Consider the following 22939-nt stretch of genomic DNA (forward strand, 5'->3'; position numbering starts at 1 on the left):
GAACTGACTGTGCTCAGATCATGAACTCCTTATTACCAAATTCAGACTTAAATTGAAGAAAGTAGGGAAAACCACTAGACCATTCAGGTATGACCTGTATCAGTTTAGTTCAGTACAGTTCAGTTGCTCAGTCGTGTTCGACTCTTTGTGACCCCATGAATCACAGCAGGTCAGGACTCTCTGTCCATCACCAACTCCCGGAGTTCACCCAAATTCATGTGCATCAAGTCGGTGATGCCATCCAGCCATCTCATCCTCTGTCATCCCCTTCTCCTCCTGCCCCCAAGCATCTGGATCTTTTCCAGTGAGTCAACTCGTCGCATGAGGTGGCCAAAGTATTGGAGTTTCAGCTTTAGCATCAGTCCTTCCAATGAACACCCAGGATTGATCTCCTTTAGGATGGACTGGTTGGATCTCCTGCAGTCCAAGGGACTCGCAAGAGTCTTCTCCAGCACCACAGTTCAGAAGCATCAATTCTTCGGCAGTCAGCTTTCTTCACAGTCCAACTCTCACATCCATACATGACTACTGGAAAAACCATAGCCTTGACTAGATGGACCTTGGTTGGCAAAGTAATATCTCTGCTTTTTAATATGCTGTCTAGGTTGGTCATAACTTTCCTTCCAAGGAGTAAGCGCCTTTTAATTTTATGGCTGCAATCACCATCTACAGTGATTTTGGAGCCCCAAAAAATAAAGTCTGACACTGTTTCCCCATCTATTTCCCATGAAGTGATGGGACTGGATGCCATGATCTTAGTTTTCTGAATGTTGAGTTTTAAACCAACTTTTTCACTCTTCTGTTTCATCTCCTCTTCACTTTCTTCCATAAGGGTGGTGTCATCTGCATATCTGAGGTTATTGATATTTCTCCCAGCAATCTTGATTCCAGCTTCTGCTTCTTCCAGACCAGTGTTTCTCATGATATACTCTTCATATAAGTTAAATAAGCAGGGTGACAATATACAGTCTTGACATACTCCTTTTCCTATTTGGAACCAGTCTGTTGTTCCATGTCCAGTTCTATATCAACCTACATGAAATCCCTTGCGATTGTATAGTGGAAGTGACAAATATTCAAGGGATTAGATGTGATAGGCAGAATGCCTGAAGAACTATGGACAGAGGTTCGTGACATCACACAGGAGGCAGTGATCAAGACCATCCCCAAGAAACAGAAATGTAAAAAGGCCAAATGGTTGTCTAAGGAGGCCTTATAAATAGCTGAGAAAAGAAGATAAGCAAAAGGCAAAGGAGAAAAGGAAAGATATATCCATCTGAATGCAGAGTTCCAAAGAATAGCAAGGCAAGATAAGAAACCCTTCCTAAGTGATCGATGCAAAGAAATAGGGGAAAACAATAGAAAGGGAAAGACTAGAGATCTCTTCAGGACAATCAGAGATAGCAAGGGAAAATTTCATGTAAATATGGGCACAATAAAGGACAGATAATTGTATGGAACTAATAGAAGCAAAAGATATTAAGAAGACGTGGCAAGAATACACAGAAGAACTATACAAAAAAGATCTTCATGACTTAGATAACCACAATGGTGTGATGATTCACCTTGAGCCATACATCCTAGAATGAGAAGTGGATTGGGCCTTAGGAAGAACCACTATGAACAAAGCTAGCAGAGGTGATAGAATTCTAGCTGAGCTATCTCATATCCTAAAAAAAATGATGCTGTGAAATATGCACTCAATATGCCAGCTAATTGGAAAACTCAGCAGTGGCCACAGGACTTAAAAAGGTCAATTTTCATTCCAATCCCAAAGAGGGGCAACGCTAAAGAATGTTCAAACTACCACACAATTGCACTCACCTCACACACTAGCAATGTTCAAAATTCTCCAAGCTAGGCTTCAATAGTACACGAACCGAAAACTTCCATATGTTCAAGCAGGTTTTAGAAAAGGCAGAGATCAAATTGCTAACATCCGCTAGAACATCGCAAAAGCAAGAGAGTTCCAGAAAAACATCTACTTCTGCTTCATTGACTATGCCAAAACCTTTGACTCTGTGGATCACAACAAACTGTGGAAAATTTTGAAAGAGATGGGAATACCAGACCACCTTACCTGCTTCCTGAGAAATCTGTATGCAGGTCAAGAAGCAACAGTTAGAACTGGACATGGAACAATAGACTGGTTCCAAATTGAGAAAGGAGTACATCAAGGCTGTATATTGTCACCCTACTTATTTAACTTAAATGCAGAGTACATGATTCGAAATCTCAGGCTGGATGAAGCACAAGCTGGAAAAAAATATTGCTGGGAGAAATATCAATAATCTCAGATATGGAGATGACACCACCCTTAGGACAGAAGGTGAAGAGGAACTAAAGAGCCTCCTGATGGAGATGAAACAGGAGTGAAAAAGTTGGTTTATAACTCAACATTCAGAAAACTAAGATCATGGCATCTGGTCCCATCACTTCATAGCAAATAGATGGGGAAATAGTGGAAACAGAGACAGATTTTATTTTCTTGGGCTCCAAAAGCAATGCAGATGTTGACTGCAGACTGAAAATTAAAAGAAGACTGCTCCTTGGAAGAAAAGCTATGATAAACGTAGATAGCATATTAAAAAGCAAAGACATTACTTTGTCAACAAAAGTCCATCTCATCAAAGCTATGGTTTTTCCAGTAGAAATGTACGTATGTGAGAGTTGGACCATAAAGAAAGCTGAGCACTGAAGAACTGGTGTTTTTGACCTGTGGTATTGTAGAAGACTCTTGAGAGTTCCTTAGACTTCAAGGAGACCAAACCAGTCAATCCACAAAGGAAATCAGTCCTGAATATTCATTGGAAGAAATGATGCAGAAGCTGAAACTTCAATACTTTGGCCACCTGATGTGAAGTACTGATTCATTGGTAAAGACCCTAATGCTGGGAAAGATTTGAAGGCAGAAGGAGAATGGGACAACTGAGGATGAGATGGTTGGATGGTATCACTAACTTGAGTCTGAGCAAGCTCCGGGAGTTGGTGATGGACAGGGCATCCTACTGCCATTTTAACTCGTGAGTTACAGTATCTTGGTCTTCTTGCTCAGAGCTGTATTTCTAGTGTCTGAAACTGGGTCTGTTGTTCAACACAGTAGAAGCTTGATCCATACCAAAAAGTAACCTGCAATTTAGCAGAAAGATACTTTTTTCTCTCTGATTCTTATAGCAATAGGAACAAGACAAATTAGAAGAGTTAATTCAATTAATATATTTTGGAAGCAAATCATAATTTTGTATATCAAAATCACTTTGATATTTAACTATGTTACTATTTCAGAGATTACTTTCATTTCTATTTGATCTTTATTTTTTTCTGGCAGGGATATCTAGTACCTACTTCTAATTCTGTCTGTCCTTTGAGCATGCAATTGAATTATCCAGAACAGATGTACAGCAGAGGAGCTCCAACTTATAAGAATTATTCAGTATATAAGACATAATTATATATTTTTAAAAATTCAAATTGTTGGCCTATTGAGTATTTGTAAAGAAAACTCATCTATAATATCACACAATCATGAGGTGGAAAGGACCAACAAATGCTCCCAATTCTATTGCAATTCTCTCAGGACTGGCTTTACTTTCTGCTCCCTCTATTTACTCTTAGCTAATAATACTTCTTATTTACATTTTCAGCATAAAAATATTTCAACCCTTTGGGCACTAACTTGGGAAAAGTATAAAGAATGCAGGTTTTTCAATTGAATAGAGTTTAGTTTATGTCTCAGTCACTTACTGGCTCTATAAGGTTAGATATTAACCTCTCTGAGCTGAGCCTTGCTTTCTCAATTCAGTCCTGGATGCTCATGACTTCCAGTTATCACTTAATAGAGGTGTAGTTTTATACAGTCAGATTCATAACACTCTAATAAAGATCTTGTCTATGCTAAATATAAAGATTATATTATCTCATTGTTTCAACAACTGTTATTTAGTGCAATGCATTTGTCACTCTATGACACTAAATTTTAGGTGCATTCTTGGCCTATAATATCTTGATATAACTATGAAAAAATTTTGTAACTAATAATTTATGTCATGAGTAAAGAGGCTTTACAAAAAGCTGTGAAGGGAAGAGAAGCGAAAAACAAAGGAGAAAAGAAAAGATATACCCATTTGAATTCAGAGTTCCAAAGAACAGCAAGGAGAGATAAGAAAGCCTTCCTCAGTGATCAGTGCAGAGAAACAGAGGAAAACAATAGAATGGGAAAGACTAGAGACCTCTTCAAGAAAATTAGAGATACCAAGGGAACATTTCATGCAAAGATGGGCTCAATAAAGAACAGAAATGGTATGGACCTAACAGAAGCAGAAGATATTAAAAGAGATGGCAAGAATACACAGAAGAGATGTACAAAAAAGATCTTCACAACGCAGATAATCATGATGGTGTGATTACTCACCTAGAGCCAGACATCCTGGAATGTGAAGTCAAGTGGGCCTTAGGAAGCATCACTATGAACAAAGTTAGTGGAGATGATGGAATTCCAGTTGGGCTATTTCAAATTCTAAAAGATGATTCTGTGAAAGTGCTGTAGTCAGTACGCCAGCAAATTTGGAAACCTCAGCAGTGGCCAAAGGACTATAAAAGATCAGTTTTCCCAACCCCAAAGAAAGGGAATGCCAAAGAATGCTCAAACTACTGCACAATTGCACTCATCTCACACGCTAGTAAATTAATGCTCAAAATTCTCCAAGCCAGGCTTCAGCAGTATGTGAACCTTGGACTTCCAGATGTTCAAGCTGGATTTAGAAAAGGCAGAAGAACCAGAGATCAAATTGCCAACATATGCGGGATCATCAAAAAGACAAGAAAGGTCCAGAAAAACATCTACTTCTGCTTATTGACTACGCCAAAGCCTTTGACTATGTGGATCACAATAAACTGTGGAAAATTCTGAAGAGTTGGTAATACCAGACCACCTGACCTGACTCTTGAGAAACCTGTATGTAGGTCAGGAAGCAAAGTTAGGAACTGGACATGGAAAAACAGACTGGTTCCAAACAGGAAAGGGAGTAAGTCAAGGCTATATATTGTCACCCTTTATTGTCACCACTATTTAACTTATATGCAGAGGACATCATGAAAAATGCTGGGCTGGATGAAGCAAAAGCTGAAATCAAGATTGCTGGGACAAATATCAATAACCTCAGATATGCAGATGACGCCACCCTTAGGACAGAAAGTGAAGAAGAACTAAAGAGCCTCTTGATGAAACTGAAAGAGGAGAGTGAAAAATCTGGCTTAAAGCTCAACATTCAGAAAACTAAGATCATGGCATCCAGTCCCATCACTTCATGGCAAATAGATGGGGAAACAGTGGAAACAGTGGCTGACTTTATTCTTTTGGGCTCCAAAATCACTGCAGATGTTGACTGCAGCCATGAAATTAAAAGATACTTGGTGATTGGAAGGAAAGTTATGATCAACCTAGCCAGCATATTAAAAAGCAGAGACATTACTTTGCCAACAAAGGTCCGTCTAGTCAAGGCTATGGTTTTTCCAGTAGTCATGAATGGATGTGAGAGTAGGGCTATAAAGAAAGCTGAGCACCGAAGATGGTGCTTTTGAACTGTGGTGTTGGAGAAGACTCCTGAGAATTCCTTGGACTGTAAGGAGATCCAACCAGTCCATTCTAAAGAAGATCAGTCCTGGGTGTTCATTGGAGAGACTGATGTTGAAGTTGAAACTCCAATACTTTGGCCACTTGATGAGAAGAGCTGACTTACTGAAAAAGACCCTGATTCTGGGAAAGATTGAAGGTGGGAGGAGAAGGGGACAACAGAGGATGAGATGGTTGGATGGCATCACCGGCTCAATGGACATGAATTTGGATAAACTCCAGGAGTTGATGATGGACAGGCAGGCCTGGTATGCTGCAGTCCATGGAGTCTCAAAGAGTCAGACATGACTGAGTAACTGAACTGAACTGAACTGAACTGAAAGTTACTTGAAAATACTATGGACTATAGTATCTCAACACACATAGATTCACAGAAAAGTTGGATATACCAAGGTCAGTTTTTAATTTTCCACTGTATCTGTGAAGGAACTATAAATCTGTTGATTATTTCTTCTATGCCTTAAGATCAGCATCTATAATGAAGGGGAAATTTCAGTAGTTTAAGAGTATGAAAGAGAGTGTACTCACAATTCAACTACATCCATAAAAATACCAAAGTTTGAATGCAGCAAGTATTCTACAAATGCTGAACAGATATATTTCGTCAACTACAGAGGAGAGAAAGAATTAATGTGTAAGTGTACAAATAAGCCTTCTGTAGTTATTTAGTACAAAAAGTTTAAGTTACACTCTGTAGTATGTTGAATATATCCTCCAAGTTTTCATGGCTCTTCAGAAACTCAGAATCCGACATTTATGGAAATCAGGGTATTTGTAGATATAACTAGTTAAGGATCTTATGATGAAATCATCTTGTATTTAAGGTTCAAGTCATTTAATCCAATGACTGGTGTCCTTATAAGAAGAGGAGAGAACAGAGAAATACACACAGAGGGGGAGGCCACATAAAGATGGAAACAGAGTTTGAAGGTATGCTGCCAGATGTAGGTGATTATGGTATTCATATAATCAGGTGGAAAACAAATACAGTTATGTCAATAGCTAGAACTATTTGCATTGTGGGGAACACATGTACACCCATGGCTGATTCATGTCAATGTATGGCAAAAACCACTACAATATTGTAGTTAGCCTCCAATTAAAATTAATTAATTAATTAAAAAAATAAAACAAAAAGGTGATGGTGAACATGGATCAGTATGAAACAATTATTTCATAAATTAATATTAAATCTTTGTCACAGAGGAAAGAACATTGTTACTAAGAAGCAAATGATTCAACAGTACTAGTAATGACTAGGTTATAGAGTGTTTCTCAAATTCTTGTTTCTAATCAAATAAATATATAACGTTCTAATCAAATAAATCCTATGTTTCACATTATTTCAAGGCCTAGCTCAAATTTTGTGTTTTACTTGCAGCTCACTGAGCTCTTATTTCCACTGAAATCTTTTGTACTTAATGACTTGTTCAGCGATGACAAATGGGTTTCATCTTAAATCAACTGCCATCAACTGGTAAGTTAGCTGAAGTGTTGTCCTCAGGAGAATTCTTAGACCAAGTTCTGGTCTAGTGTAAGAGAGAACCATGATAGACCAATGATGTTCTTCATGGGCAATGAAGGGGAGTAGGGGGACATTGGGTCCAGAGCCTTATTTGACAATAAGAGTGCTAGTATTTTTACTTTTATAGCATTTATTTTTCACCAAATCCAGGTCTAGAGTGTACACTTAATATTGAGTGTCTTACTTTAATTTATATCCTATATCTTCAAGTATACTATGATATTCTTATAGCCAAAAACCATATACACTTTATGTCTACAGCATAGGTTCAGTCATACCTTGCAAAATAGGCCTGCTGCTAACAAAATGACTTTTTTAGACTTTACTTAAACAATATCTCAAAAGATTATTAATATTAAACCATTCTAAAGAAACTTTAGAATGCTTACTTAACTTATATGCAGAGTACATCATGAGAAATGCCCAGCTGGATGAAGCACAAGCTGGAATCAAGATTGCCAGGAGAAATGTCAATAATCTCAGATACGCAGATAACATCACACTCATGGCAGAAAGCGAAGAAGAACTAAAGAGCCTCTTGATGAAAGTGTAAGAGGAGAGTGAAAAAGTTGGCTTAAAACTCAACATTCAGAAAACTAAGATCGTGGCATCTGGTCCCACCACTTCATGGCAAATAGATGGGGAAACAATGTCAGACTTTATTTTCTTGGGCTCCAAAATCATTGATGATGGTGACTGCAGCCACGATATTAAAAGACTCCTGCTCCTTGGATGTAAAGCTATGACCAACCTAGACAGAATATTAAAAAGCAGAGACATTACTTAGTCAACAAAAGTCCATCTAGTCAAAGTTATGGTTTTTCCAGTAATCATGTATAGATGTGAGAGTTGGACTATAAAGAAAGCTGAGCACTGAAGAATTGATGTTTTTGAACTGTGGTGTTAGAGAAGACTCTTGAGAATCCCTTGAACTGCAAGAAGATCCAACCACTCCATCCTATAGGAGATCAGTCCTGAATATTCATTGGAGGGCTGATGCTGAATCTGGAACTCCATACTTTGGCTACCTGATGTGAAGAACTGACACATTTGAAAAGATCCTGATGTTGGGAAAGATTGAAGGTGGGAAGAGAAGGGGACAACAGAGGCTAAGATGGTTGGATGGCATCACTGACTCGATGGACATAAATTTGAGTAATCTCCGGGAGTTGATGATAGACAGGGAAGCCTGGCATGCTGCAGTCCATGAGGTCGCAACGAGTCGGACACAACTGAGTGACTTAACTGAAAGAAACTTTACTACAAAAACTCTCAATTTTAGGTAAATGTGTTGACATAATCAATTCCAGGTTCAAATTGAACATCAGTAAATCGATAATATTTCAACATTAAATATATGCCTGCCAAATTATATGTTGTTACAATAATGGGACAAACAGAAGATAAAGAAAACAAGCATTCAAAAATAGATTTAAGTTTTTTAAAATTCTAAATAGACATCTTTTAAAAATACATTATATATATTTAGTATGCCCTACAATTTCTATACCTTTTTCAGTAGACTGCATCTTCTTATACCTAGTAAATGCTGAAGAAATCCATGTCGATTAGTTTAGAGTTACATTAAAGAAATAGTTCCATTTTATAGTCCCTCCTGCTTAGCAAATGTATTTATCATATTCCATAACAGCTCACAGTTTGTTATACATTAACTGCTCATTCTCTGTGCCAATAAGACTGTGTTGGAACAGCAAATGAATTTGGTACGTTCATTTAAATGATTCTGCAAACCACAGGCTACTCAGTTGTCTAATGATAAGAGAGTCCCAAAGCCACCTGATCACCATTATACTCCCTTATTTTTTTGGACTAGCATGGTCAATACTGTCAGGATCTCAACACAGAGAAGAATGAGAAGGAAAAGTTTACCTCAGACATAATCATGAAAAGGGGCTTTATTAATTCAGGCACCAATGGTGATGTGGCTAGATTGGAAGGAGAATGGAATATAGGATTTGAAGTGCTTTATCTGCTCCAAGACCAATGCTGGTTTTGGCACTTCTTTCACTCTAGTGAGTTCCAAAAAAACAAGCAGGTGCTAGCAATCTGAGAGACCACATGCCAGCTACAGCTGCTTCAAACTGATTCAATTACATCTGCCTGAATAGTCCCAGGACATCAAACCAGTTGAAGAGATCTATAGGTTGCAAGGAGACCTTGTCTATCCTAAGACAACCACCTGCAAATCTCCACATTTGGATAAAAGTGATCATTCTGTCCCCAGCCACAGGAAAACAGACTGGAGTTGGGGGCGGGGAGGAAGGGGAATGTGATTTTAATTCACTTTAAAATTAAAAATTGGTTGCAGAGAGAGCACAACAGGTCCCTTTGAATTTTCATCTTTAAAATCTGAGAGTAACTGAGGTCTTAAGGAGACTTTGAAACAGTCTGACTCTGTGATAACATTTCCCAAATCATTGGGTTCAGTGCATTTACAGAACATGCTCTTGGGATCTGGACTTCGCTCCAAACCTTGTTTGTACAAAAAGGGGCCAAGCAGCTGGGAAATTCTGGAGTGGAGTGTGTCCTCATTAGTTCCCATCTGCCACCAGAACTCAGCTCATGGCAAGTTTGGCTAAGTCCTGGTGTACTCAGGTCCAAATGTGGGTCAGTTTTAATTACACTATACAGAATTCTGTGTGCAGTTTTTAAATCCTTATTATACAGCACAGAGGAATGGGCAGCTCTCCAGCTAATCAATTTTTTAAAAGTACATATATAAAAATTTTAAACCAGGCTAGACAGACAGTGGGTGGAAAAAAATCTTATAAATGAGTATAAGGGTTACTTAAGAGAATTATTAGTGAAATTGGGTCATGAGCAGTCTGCTTTAAGACTTCAAAGTGAGGACAAACTGTTCCAATGGTAAGATAGAAAACTTAAAATGAGGTGCACAATGCCCCTTGCTCCTCAGTGTAAATGAGTAACAACAGGGCTGTGACCAATTTATCGTAAATACCTACAGCAACACTGGCTTTCACATAAGCAGAGATGCTCCTTATTTTGTTATTCTTTACACTTACTTCTTTTCAAGGAATGACTCATGGCAGATATTGTAAAAAGGGGGATAAAAATCATAAACTACCTGTTAAGAGTGAAAACAAAGATGAAGGAGAGGAGAGAGAGAAAGACAAGGAAAGCAGAGTGCACATGTGTTGAGAAGCAGACTCTGAGCATGACTTGGCTCTCAATGCCATCCACACAAACCAGGGCCAGAATCAACCCATGCAGTCTATGTTCAGAATCCATCCAAAAGCTTCATCAGGTGCAGAAGAGCTAACACAGCCTTCAAAGACAACTGTCAGCAAAAAATTCAGGAGTGAAGATGCAGGCAGTCAAATTTGGACATTTATACAATAGCATAATGCACCATTTTTGATGGATAAAATGTTCTTTGGCACAAACCCTAATGACAGAAAAAAAAAAAATCCCTTAAATGCTCAGAGTATTTTGGGGGCTTTTGACTGAGTTGTTAGGGAACTGATAAGTTTAAAAGGCAGGACTGAATTTTGGGTTCAAATACTACCATTTAACATTTACTGGCAGTATGATCTTGGACAAATTGCTTATTCTTTCTGTGTGTAAGTTTTTTTTCCCACCTGTAAAATGGGCAAACAGTATCTACCTAACAGATTGTTGAAAGAATTATCAAATATATATATAATATATTAATATAATATACATAAATACATACATATATATATATCCCTGGGTTGGGAAGATTTCCCTAGAGAAAGGAATGGCTACCCACACCAGTATTATTCTTGCCTGGAGAATTCCATGGACAGAGGAGTCTGGCAAACTACAATCTAATGGGTCACAAAGAGTCGGACACTACCAAGCAACTAACACAACGTATCTATATATAAACATTTCTCTGGAATATAAAAGTCACTTTGTAAATGTTAACTTTTTAATCCAACTGTTATGAGTTTAATCATACCCCCCATAAGAAGATATGTTAGAGTCCTAACCCTATTCAAAATGTGACCCTATTTGGAGATAAGAGTCTTTAGGAAGTAATCAAGGTAAATTGAAACAATCATGCTGCTGCTGCTGCTGCTAAGTCGCTTCAGTCGTGTCCGACTCTGTGCGACCCCATAGACGGCAGCCCACCAGGCTCCCCTGTCCCTGGGATTCTCCAGGCAAGAACACTGGAGTGGGTTGCCATTTCCTTCTCCAATGCGTGAAAGTGAAAAGTGAAAGTGAGGTCTCTCAGTCGTGTCCGACTGAGTGACCCCATGGACTCAGCCTACCAGGCTCCTCCATCCATGGGATTTTCTAGGCAAGAGTACTGGAGTGGCTTGCCATTGCCTTCTCCGGACACAATCATAGAAGGGCCTAATTCACGACGACTGATATCTTTATAGAAAAGGGAAATTTGGACCCTGAGAGAGATATGCACAGAGAGAAGGCAGTGTAAAGAGACACTGGAAGAAGGTGGACATCCACAGCCAAGGAGAGAGGCCTAGAAATGATCTTTCCCTCACAGCTCTCAGAAAGAACCAACGCTGCCAAAACTTTGTTCTCAGGCTTCCAGAGAAAATGTCTATTGTTTAAGCTGCCCAGTTTGTGACACTTTGTTACAGCAGCCCTAGCAAACTAATACTCAACTAAATAAAAATTTCATTAAGCATCAATGTTTGCCTTGACTCATTGTGGTCAAACCCATACACTTGACATTAGGCAAGTCAACTTTATCAACTTTACTGAACAATGGTCTAGTTAATATATCATCTAGTGTTTTTTTCCCCTTATTTCTTTTCTGGTTGCTGTTCAGGAAGATACAACTGCAATAGAAAGAGACAGCCTAGCAGGGAAAAAATAAACTGGTTTACTATAATTAAGATTGTCTAGTTTTTACTAGAGATGATTAAGGGAAAATCAGACATACAAATTCATAAATCCACTTTTCTTATCAAGATGTTTTACTAAAAGAAAAAGTAAAAGAAAGGTTTATAAACCATTTACTTCTGGCCAACTTTGCTCACTAAATCTGTAGCTGCTTAGAATGTGAAAACCTTGCCAACAGAACCTCCTTTAGTTCACAAGGATGTGTGTATGGAGTACAGGGTTTAATTGGCAAGTATGGGTTCTTCATTGTTTGCAGATTAGTTTTAAGGGTACTGATTTTCAAAATAGGAGTGACAGTTGCCTAGGAGTTGTATCAGCAGTGCTTCCATTGCAAGGCACGTATCCATAATCAACAGACATTTAAGTCAATGTGATTATCTTCATCTTGAGTTTTTCTTTAAATAGCACCATTTTCTACAGACATGTAGCATGTACAGTTAGAAATGTTAGTCTAACCAAGCTGAACTGAGATACTCAACTGCAATCATCAAAGACTAACTTTGCCAAAATTAACTTTTCTAATGAAAATGAATATTTATGGAACACGAATGTATGTTATAAACTAAATATTTTGTATTCCTAATCTGTTCTAATCTTCACATCCACTGTTGAAAAAGTAAGCATAATTACCATCAAATTTTAGATAAGAAACCTTGAGTCTTAGTAAGGTTAGACAACCTTGATCAGGTCACATAGCTAGTGAATTGTGAAACTCAAATTTCACTGAAGGCCATTTGAACTCTAACGCTCCTTCAAAGATAGGCAAGAGATTTAGAATCCAGACACCCTGAGTACATTGGGTTCAAATATGCTGATTTATTTATGGTACTTGCAGACTCCTTTAAAGTTCTGAAGTCACTTAGATAGTAAAGATCTTGCTAAACTTGATTCAGTTTATTCTCCTTAAGAAGAAGCCAGTTATTCACAGACACATACTGAAAGGCTTCAATCAATTTAGATGAAATTAATCCCCTTATGAGCAATATCTGAGATTTTTTTATATAAAGTACAGCAATAGCTTGTCTTGTAGTTAGTATTCCAACAACTTGACAGAGTCCATTTACTTCCTAGAGATAAGCAGTCAACTCTCTAATCACTAATAGAAAAAAAAAAACTCTATTATTATTCTAAATGAGGTATCTCACATCAGACTAAAAATCCAGAATTTGGGTTTCAAATTCTACATCTCTTACCTACTAAAGTTGGCTTAAAACTCAACATTCAGAAAACTAAGATCATGGCATCTGGTCCCATCACTTCATGGCAAATAGATGGGGAAACAATGGAAACAGTGACAGACCTTATTTTCTTGGGCTCCAAAAGCAATGCAGATGGGGACTGCAGCCATGAAATTAAAAGATGCTTACTCCTTGGAAGGAAAGCTGTGACAAACTTAGACAGCATATTAAAATCAGAGACATTACTTTGCCAACAAAGTTCCATCTAGTCAAAACTATGGTTTTTCCAGTAGTCATGTTCTGATGTGAGAGTTGGACCATAAAGAAAGCTGAGTGCCAAAGAACTGATGGTTTTGAACTGTGGTGTTAGAGAAGGCTCTTGAGAGTCTCTTGCACTGCAAGGAGATCAAACCAGTCAATCCTAAAGTAAATCAACCCTGAAAATTCATTGGAAGGACTGATGCTGAAGCTGAAGCTCCAATGCTCTGGCCACCTGATGCGAAGAGTTGACTCACTGAAAAAAGACCCTGGTGTTGGAAAAGATTGAAGGAAGGAGAAGAAGGAGTCGACAGAGGATGAGATGGTTGGATGGCATCATGGATTCAATGGACATGAGTTTGAGCAAGCTCTAGGGGTTGGTGATGGACAGGGAAGCCTGGTGTGCTGCAGTCCATGGGGTCACAAAGACATGACTGAGCAACTGAACTGAACTACCCACTATACTGTGTAACCCTGTACATGAACTTTTATGAGCTTATTTTCTCATCTTGGATAACACAAAGATATTAAATAGATAACTATTAAGATCCCTTCAAGTTCTAACCCTATGTGATTTTTAGAATTTCTTCTAAAAGAAATTAGAGATAATTAGAAAGAAATTTTAGAACAATCAATGTTGACAATGTCCAGACCAACATACTTGCTCTCAGGCAAGTAGATGGTCTTCCTTTGGCATCTAAGTTTTAGTAGTGGTGGGGATAGTGTTGAAAATAATAGTATTTGGGCTAAGATTTATTCAGTCTTGCTATATACCAACCACTGAACTAAGAATTTTACATGTGTTGTTATATCTAACTCAACACAGCATTATATAATGTAAATACTACTATTTTTCCAATTTTCCAAAGAACTAACAAAGCAAAAAAATTAGGTTAACTTGACTAGGTCTATACTAATAAGTGGTGAAGACAAAAGGAGCTCTGCTGGTATATCTCTGTATGCTCTTTGAGAGCAAGAACGCTGTTTTATCTATTTAGCCTAACTCAGTGTCTAACAAATGGTGAAATGTGAAAGTGAAGTCGTGTCAGGCTCTTTGCAACCCCGTAGACTGTAGCCCACCAGGCTCCTCTGTCCATGGGATTCTCCAGGCAAGAATACTGGAGTGGGTTGACATTTCCTTCTCCAGGGGATCTTCCCGACCGAGGGATCAAACCCAGGTCTCCCATATTGCAGGCAGACGCTTTAACCTCTGAGCCACCAGGGAAGCCCCTAACAAATGGTACGGATTCAATTATTGTGTGGAATAAAAGGGAGGAAGGAAATAAGGGAGGGAGGGAGAAAAGGGAAGGGGAGAGAGAAAGAAATTATATCTAGACATGCTATGTCCTCAATAAATATTTTCTTCCTTTAACCCTGAAATCATGGGGAAATCTGCAGTCATGCTCAGGAATCCTAGGGTTTAGTGATCTCCCCCTCCCAAACTGTAATTCCTAGTACAGGTCACTGAAGCATCTGCTATCATCTGGTTTAGTATTCTAGCTAATACATAGTTTTGGTTCTCTCTCAATTCTAATATTAGTTTAACAAAATAATATAGTTGATTCTACCACACTAAGTTTCTGGAAAAAAATAATGTCCCTGATATTGGTCTCACCCACTGGTGTAAACTAAGAAGAAAGAAAAGCTGTTCCCAGAGGAAACAGCTTGTGTACTTACAAACCTAATAGTACCCATGAATATCATCAACCAGAATTTGAGATGTTAAGAAAGATGTTTTGATGCAGATAATCGGGTCACTTTGCTACCTCTGCCATTGTTATATGACTGCCTCGTGCCATACATAATGGAACTTTGCTGCTGCTGCTGCTGCTAAGTCACTTCAGTTGTATCCAACTCTGTGTGACCCCATAGATGGAAGCCCACCAGGCTCCCCCGTCCCTGGGATTCTCCAGGCAAGAACCCTGGAGTGGGTTGCCATTTCCTTCTCCAATGTGTGAAAGTGAAAAGTGAAAGTGAAGTCACTCAGTCGTGTCCGACCCCTAGCGACCCCACGGACTGCAGCCTACCAGGCTCCTCCATCCATGGGATTTTCCAGGCAAGAGTACTGGAGTGGCTTGCCATGAGGGCGTTAACTAAAGCAGGTCATGACAAACACTATTTGACTCTACTTCTACTTGGCTTTTTCTTTATATTTACAAGTAGAATTCAGTGAATAACAGAAACCATAATTATAAACAGGTATACAGTAAATACAGGGCCCATTACTTATGTTTAGGAAAACACAAATTTTTAAATCTGATCTGATATACCTGATCCGAAGAAAGCCCGCATAGTTTGTGTTTTCAGTAAGACAGTGATAGGGTCGGGGTAGGAGGGTTTGGGGGAGAAAATGATTGCTTAGGAAAGCCATAGCATTGCTCACATAATACAGAAATTTATTTATTTCTATGCTGAAAACATTTCCCAGCTGACTAGTGACTTAGTCATTGAATACCTCAGCATTCTGTGTAAAATAGGGATAATGTAAAGACTTTTCTCATAGTCAGCACAATGAATGCAAAGTATATTGCAAATAGTGTTATGACAATTCTTGATTGTATTGAGTATCAATTCTTATATATTCATTTCTCATTTTAAGGAAAGAATTTATCAGTAGTCTCATCGCCATCTCATCTGCAGTGTGAGAGCTAACAGAAGTACATGAAGATCATCCAAAATATAAAGCAAATAACAAGTTTCTAGACCTCTATTCTTTCAGAAATGTTTTATTTATACATGCATTCATTCAACATTTACTTACCACTTACTATGTACAAGGCATTGTATTAAGAGACGGTGGAAAACCATACACTTAGCTCAGTACCTATGCTTCTTACTCCCAAAGAGGTCAATTAAATTCATATTATGGTAGTTTAAAAAAAAAAACAGATTTAAACGGGTCAATTAAAGGAGAAGAGCCACAAGCTCTAAGATTTTATGTTACCAAATACCAACAGAAACTCGTTAGCATTTTTAAAAAGACTAATGCAAGTTATTTGAATAAGTTTTCAATATCAGGAATTTGGTACTACCAAATAAATTATTTAATTAAATGCTTTGTATATGGAGTTGACACTTTTTATATTATATTTATAGAACTTTAGCTAACTTGTACAGGATATAGCTCATAATAGCTATGTTAAAAATACAGATACTTGTCAGAAAACTTGTAGAGCTGTTACATAAAAGAAACATCACTAACAGAAACGGTTAGGAAAAAACATCAAGTGACTAGGATTTGATAAAGGACTTCTTTTGTGGCTCAGCTGGCAAAGAATCTGCCTGCAATGCGAGAGACCTGGGTTTGATCCCTGGGTTGGGAAGATCCCTGGAGAAGAGAAAGGCTACCCACTCCAGTATTCTGGCCTGGAGAACTCCATGAACTGTATAGTCCATGCGGTCGCAAAGAGTCGGACACAACTGAGCGACTTTCACTTTCAGGATTTGATAAAACGGAAGGATGATATTCCAGTCTTAAATTTTACATCTGGATTTTGGTTCCTTTTCAAAGATAATTATCTAATTTTTCCTTATTTTCTCTCTCACTTCCACTCAGCTGCAATGGAGACACATGCACAAATCAAGAAATCATCTTGAATTTTCTTAATATCACTTAAATTTTCTGAATATGCCCCATGTGTCCACTAATAGCCAAATGCTTTCAAATCTGTTCAGCTAAATGGATCAATAACTACATCCAGCCTCACATAGTGGGGTTGCCAACATAGTGAAACTGAGCCAACAGAAAATGTCTCTATGAGGACAAAAATTATTATCAACCAAGTTATCTTGAGAGATCTACTCTCCCCAGGTATTCTCTTGAGAAGTTAGCATACACATTATCTAGGGCAGTCAACAGTTGCTAAGAAAATATTTGAGACTGAGAACGAAGAATTTGGATAAAATATTTGGGAACTAGAATCGATGAGTTTTATAATAAACCAATGTAATAGCTCAAGGACTATTTCAAACTTGGAGGACACAAAATATGTAACAGCACAAGCAAACTGCTAACAAGCTTCTCTGTGTGCTCAGTCATATGACACAGCTGCAAACAACAATTGAGCAGGTGCAACCAAACTTTTGAGAATTCCTGCCTGTTGCCCAGAAACCACAACACCACACAGTTGAGGATTTTAAACAGGTGCAAACTTCTTTTCCCCATTACTCTAGTGCTTGAGACAGTGCAGCACACAGGAAGTATATCTGCAACTACTCCTTACCTAAAGCAGCCACCACAGAAAATAAACTCAAAAGTAACACAAAATAAGTTTTAAAATAAAACAATAGTGTCAAAAACAGTGGTTTTGCAATAGTCTCTGATTCCACATCAGGAGCCACTTTAATAGAACAGTTCCATAAAACAGTTTCTAATCTTTCCATTAAATGAATGCTTTGTATCTAAAATTATTCTGCTTCATCAAATCTTAGAAATGTTTATTTGATTCTTACAATAAAGTGAAATGCAAGGTATGTATAAAATATAATATCCTTTGATGCTTGTCAGTATTTGAAGGTACTCAAAAATTAACATTTTCACATTATTAAATCTGTTAAGCAATTTTAATGCCCCCCAAATGTAATCACTTACCAGCTAATATGTAGATTAACATAACTATAGGTAATTCATATACATACCTGTGCAGCTACGGGGCACAGACAGACTTGCAATTTATCAGGTACTCTGAAATGTAAAACAAATATATTTTGTGAGTAAAAATAATTTTCGAAGTGGAGCCAGTATTTGCGCTGAGACAATTTCTGCAGAGAAGTAGAAAAGATTGTAGTCCTTAAACAAGTGGGTTATTTTATATCTGAATTTTCCCCATAGGATATTTCAGTTCACCTTAAATTCATATGTGTGAGTATATGCACACACAGCTTCCTGGAGCAATGTGATCAAAAACAAGTACAAGCAAGGGACTAAGACTCACCACAGACTCTGAAATGAAAATATTTTTACCAGAAGATGAAACAAACACTTAAAATTGATTTTTTTCCTTTGGTATTCTTCCATGACTATTGCCTTCCTAATACGAATATGACTGCTACTCAGATTCATCCACACTCAGGTTCATCAACGCTCAGTTTGGACTAGTGAGGAAGAAAGGTGCTTTTGTAGAGAAGTCCACAGAAATGCATAAATAAATAAAAATAAGCTCTATGCTCATTAACTTCAAGTTACAACAGCAAACAGAAATGAGATTTCTATAAAAGGAAATGCTAAAGCCACATTAGATATGATGCCTCAATGCAACACAGTGAGAAAACTGCCATCGAAGTAGGTATTGGTAAAGAAGTCCAGCTTAAAAAAAGTATGCAGAGTTTACAATTAGACCCAAAAAATATTTGCATGAAGGTGGAAACTGTATTGCAAAATGCAGCCTCTGAACTACTGTGGCCCTTAAACCTATATTGTAATCTCTCTGAAAGCAAACTAAAATATTTAATCTCTATACTTCTGAACATAGTTGATGATAGGAACGTATTAAAGTCATTAAGTCTAGTTGATAAATCTTGCTTAAAAGTGTGAAAAAATCATCAATTTTTATGATGACAATGAAACACCTCTTCATACACTTCTGAGGGGAGTATGAATTGCTAAAATTTTTCTGGAAAACTACTGAGTAATATGATTAAGAATTTAAAATTCAGAATCTTTAATTCTGCAGTAATTTAAATTCTAAAACTCTACCTTACATAACTGAACATCAACAGAGATTTATGTTAGCAAAAAACAAAAACTAACCTAGCTAAGCTAAATTTTCAACAGTAGAAAAATAAAGTATAGCACATCCATATAAAGGAATATTTTGAAACAATCTGCAGGGCAGTTCGTGGTTCTAAAGTATGTTATAAACATACAGAGTACCAATTGTATGAACATAATAGAATTTGTGTGGCTGAGAAAAAAAAAAGAACAGAAAAATTTAAGTGATTATATTTGGATAATAAGATTATGCATGATTTTAATTTTTTCTTTTTACTTTCATACATAGTTAATCACTACAACAAACATTATTTTTATAATAAGAAAAACATTAGTTATCGGAGAAGGGTAAAGGAAAAAACTTTAGAGTGCCACATGGAAATGATAAATCTAAACTTTGTATGTGAAATAAATTCAGTCACACGTGAAATCCACTAAGAATACCTACAGTGAAAAACACATCCTCCCTGGTTCCTCATAGGGGTACAGCCAGGGTCTCTTTTATCCCATTGCTTTAGAATATAAACCAGTAATTTGATAACACATTTTTTAATCATCTTAGTAAAACTTCCTTAATTATGCAGAATGAAATGATGGCAAGAACAATTTAGGACTACAAATCTGTTCAAACTATTACAAACTAATTTATTTAATAAGTCAACAGTACTTAGTGAGCATCTATTGCATGCAAAGTACTGTTAAGCATTATATTTTAAAAGATAAATTAGAAAATACCTTACCTTCATAGAGCCAACAATTTACAAGTACTTTTAAAATTAATGCATTTCTATTAATTTTACTGTGAATCCAACACTAATCCAAAATAATAGTCTTAAAAAAACAACAAAAAACAAAACAAAATTAAAAATATTTACTACAGCTCAGATAAAGACATAAACACAATACGTACAGTTTGAGGAATTTGGGACAGATCTGGCACACTTTGAGAAAACATATTCAGTTTACTTTTTTGTATTGTTGAGCAAAAACTGATTTTTATATAACACTCAAAAAGTCTTAAGTACATGAATGTGTATCACTTATAAAATGCCCTAGTAAATTACTATAAGTATGTATTTTTTATCCTTATGTAGTCTACTTTTTTGTTAATAGAATTATATACTGGGAGACCAGTATGAAAGAAAATTGATTCAATCTCACATACCAGCTGTGTAAGACTGTCTCAGATTATCTAAAGCTACATAAAACATATGCACAATTATTAACAAGATATAGTTATTTATTGTTACCCGAAGTAAATAAGTGAGTTACTTTCTAACTTTGCCAAAGACAATGCTGTACAATCACCTCCAGGGAAAGAAGAGAAGGTAAGGTTGGACAGACCAGTGCTGAGGGAATCCCTGATAACCAAGGGGGATGGTGGTGAGGGATGTGAAGCACTTGGTTGTGTAGATAAAAGAATGCAGCACACAGTATCCTTGTGACCTGCAACCATGGTGGGCATTTGCCTCTCTGAAGCTAGTGCCAAACGATGGTCCTCAGGTTCAGTCAATGGGGTCAGCCTATGTGAGGATGTGCCACGCATAAGAGAAGCTATTTATGGGATCAATGACCTGTGGGTCTGGGACAACAGCAGAGTTATATGAGAAAGGATGGTGGATAGCTGATTAGCTTTTGCTACCAGAGAAACCTCGAATTGAGTTCTAGATCCTCTTTTCAATTGTATGATCTTAAATGAGTTACATTTTCCCTGTCTGTAAAATGATGATCAGGTTCTCCTGATGGTGCAGTGGTAAAGAATATGCCTGCCAATGCAGGAGATGTGAGTTCTATCCCTAGGTTGGGAAGATCCACTGGAGAAGGAAGTTGCCACTTCAGTATTCAGTATTCAGCAGTTCCCACTCCAGTATTCTTGCCTGGGAAATCCCATAGACAGGGGAATCTGGCAGGCTACAACCCATGGGGTCGCAAAAGAGTCGGACATGACGTAGTGACTAAACAACAAAAATGATGATCATGTTACCTAACCTATAAGATTGTTTGTGCCTATGCGTCCCTGGAAGCTCAGCTGGTAAAGAATCCACCTGCAATGCAGAAGACCCCGTTTCGATTCCTGGGTGTGGAAGAGCCCCTAGAGAAGGGATAGGCTACACACTCCACTATTCTTGAGCTTCCCTGGGTGGCTCAGATGGTAACAAATCCATCTGCAATGTGGGAGATCTGGGTTCAATACCTGGGTTGGGAAGATCCCCTGGAGGAGGGCATGGCAACCCACTCCAGTTTTCTTGCCTAGAAAATCCCCATGGACAGAGGAGCCTGGCGGGCTACAGTCCACGGGCTCTCAAAGAGTTGGACATGACTGAGTGACTAAGCACACATTATATGCTATAGGCATGTAAAAGAACTAGCACGGTATGAAAGTAAACATTGCTGAACAGAAGCTATTAGTATTGTCTTAGTTGTATGAGGAAAGGAGAGGATGTTTTTGTACCTTTAAGCTAAAGATGGAGTTAAGGAGTGAGAAAGATAGCTCAATATATCACTTTCTATTCCACAGCTCATCTAGGAGCCAGTCATGTGCTAGATGTTCAGAGAACATTTCTGAATCAGTAAACACTCGAACAATATTAATAGCTACAATGTGCAACTCTAACCAGCATTTTAAAGCACCAGTTCTATTACAGAAGAGGAGGGCAGTAATATGTGCCCATTTTTCTGAATGAAAAATGAAGGACCATGGTCTACACTTAAGTGAAACAATCAGGAAATGGAACTATAAGGGCAAAGGTAAACATAATTATTCAGCTGGAATCGGGACCAGGTGTTATAGGCTCCCTAAAAATCACACATGAACAGTATCACTTTTTTATGTATTCTAAAGAGACTCTTGCATATTAAAAAGCAGAGACAATACTTTGCCAACAAAGGTCCGTCTAGTCAAGGCTATGGTTTTTCCAGTGGTCATGCATGGATGTGAGAGTTGGACTGTGAAGAAAGCTGATCGCCGAAGAATTGATGCTTTTGAACTGTGGTGCTGGAGAAGACTCTTGAGAGTCCCTTGGACTACAAGGAGGTCCAACCAATCCATCCTGAAGGAGATCAGTCCTGGGTGTTCATTGGAAGGACTGATGCTAAAGCTGAAACTCCAATACTTTGGCCACCTCATGGGAAGAGTTGACTCACTGGACAAGACTCTGTTGCTGGGAGGGATTGGGAGCAGGAGAAGGGGACGACAGAGGATGAGATGTCTGGATGGCATCACCGACTTGATGGACATGAATTTGAGTGAACTCCGGGAGTTGGTGATGGACAGGGAGGCCTGGCGTGCTGTGATTCATGGGGTCGCAAAGAGTCAGACATGACTGAGTGACTGAAATGAAAGAGACTCTGCAAATGACCTGAGTTCACATATAACACATGGTTTTCCAAACAGAAGTAAAAAATATTACAATTGGTTTTGCTTTCAGGGCTTAAAATACACAAATTAATACATACTGAGGTTCTAGACCATCTGATTTGATCTGGAGGACAGCACAAAGAATTGTTACACAATGTCTTTAGAATCCATTACAGTTTACATAATCCCTAGAATTGTTTGGGTTTTATGAGGGTGAAGTTACTATCAGTACCATTCCTGATGGAGATATACTATAGAGGATTTTTTTTTAAGTTCTTTCTACTTCTACGTTGGCATAGCTGTGTTCCCCAGTGGGAACTGAATAGGTCTGACTTTGTGTTGTGTTGACTGAAAATTTATCTTCCCTTCATACTGGATAGGCCTGGCTAGTGATGGAAGAGGG

The 22939-nt window shown here is 37.9% G+C and overlaps 1 protein-coding gene across 15 annotated transcripts in view; it reads right to left on the reverse strand.

Moving 5' to 3' along the window:
- ZBTB20 (zinc finger and BTB domain containing 20) overlaps window positions 1–22939 on the reverse strand; it is an 891891-nt gene that overhangs the window by 635728 nt on the left and 233224 nt on the right. For all 15 annotated transcript variants that reach the window (XM_055429282.2, XM_055429604.2, XM_088837148.1 and 12 more), the window contains one exon: window positions 18107–18152. The gene's annotated coding sequence lies outside the window, so the exon portion shown is untranslated. The remainder of the gene's footprint in view (window positions 1–18106; window positions 18153–22939) is intronic.

This window comes from Moschus berezovskii, chromosome 1 (assembly GCF_049115385.1).
Source record: "Moschus berezovskii isolate FMDL1 chromosome 1, NW_MosBer_1.0, whole genome shotgun sequence".
In the NCBI taxonomy this organism is placed as follows: Eukaryota; Metazoa; Chordata; class Mammalia; order Artiodactyla; family Moschidae; genus Moschus; species Moschus berezovskii.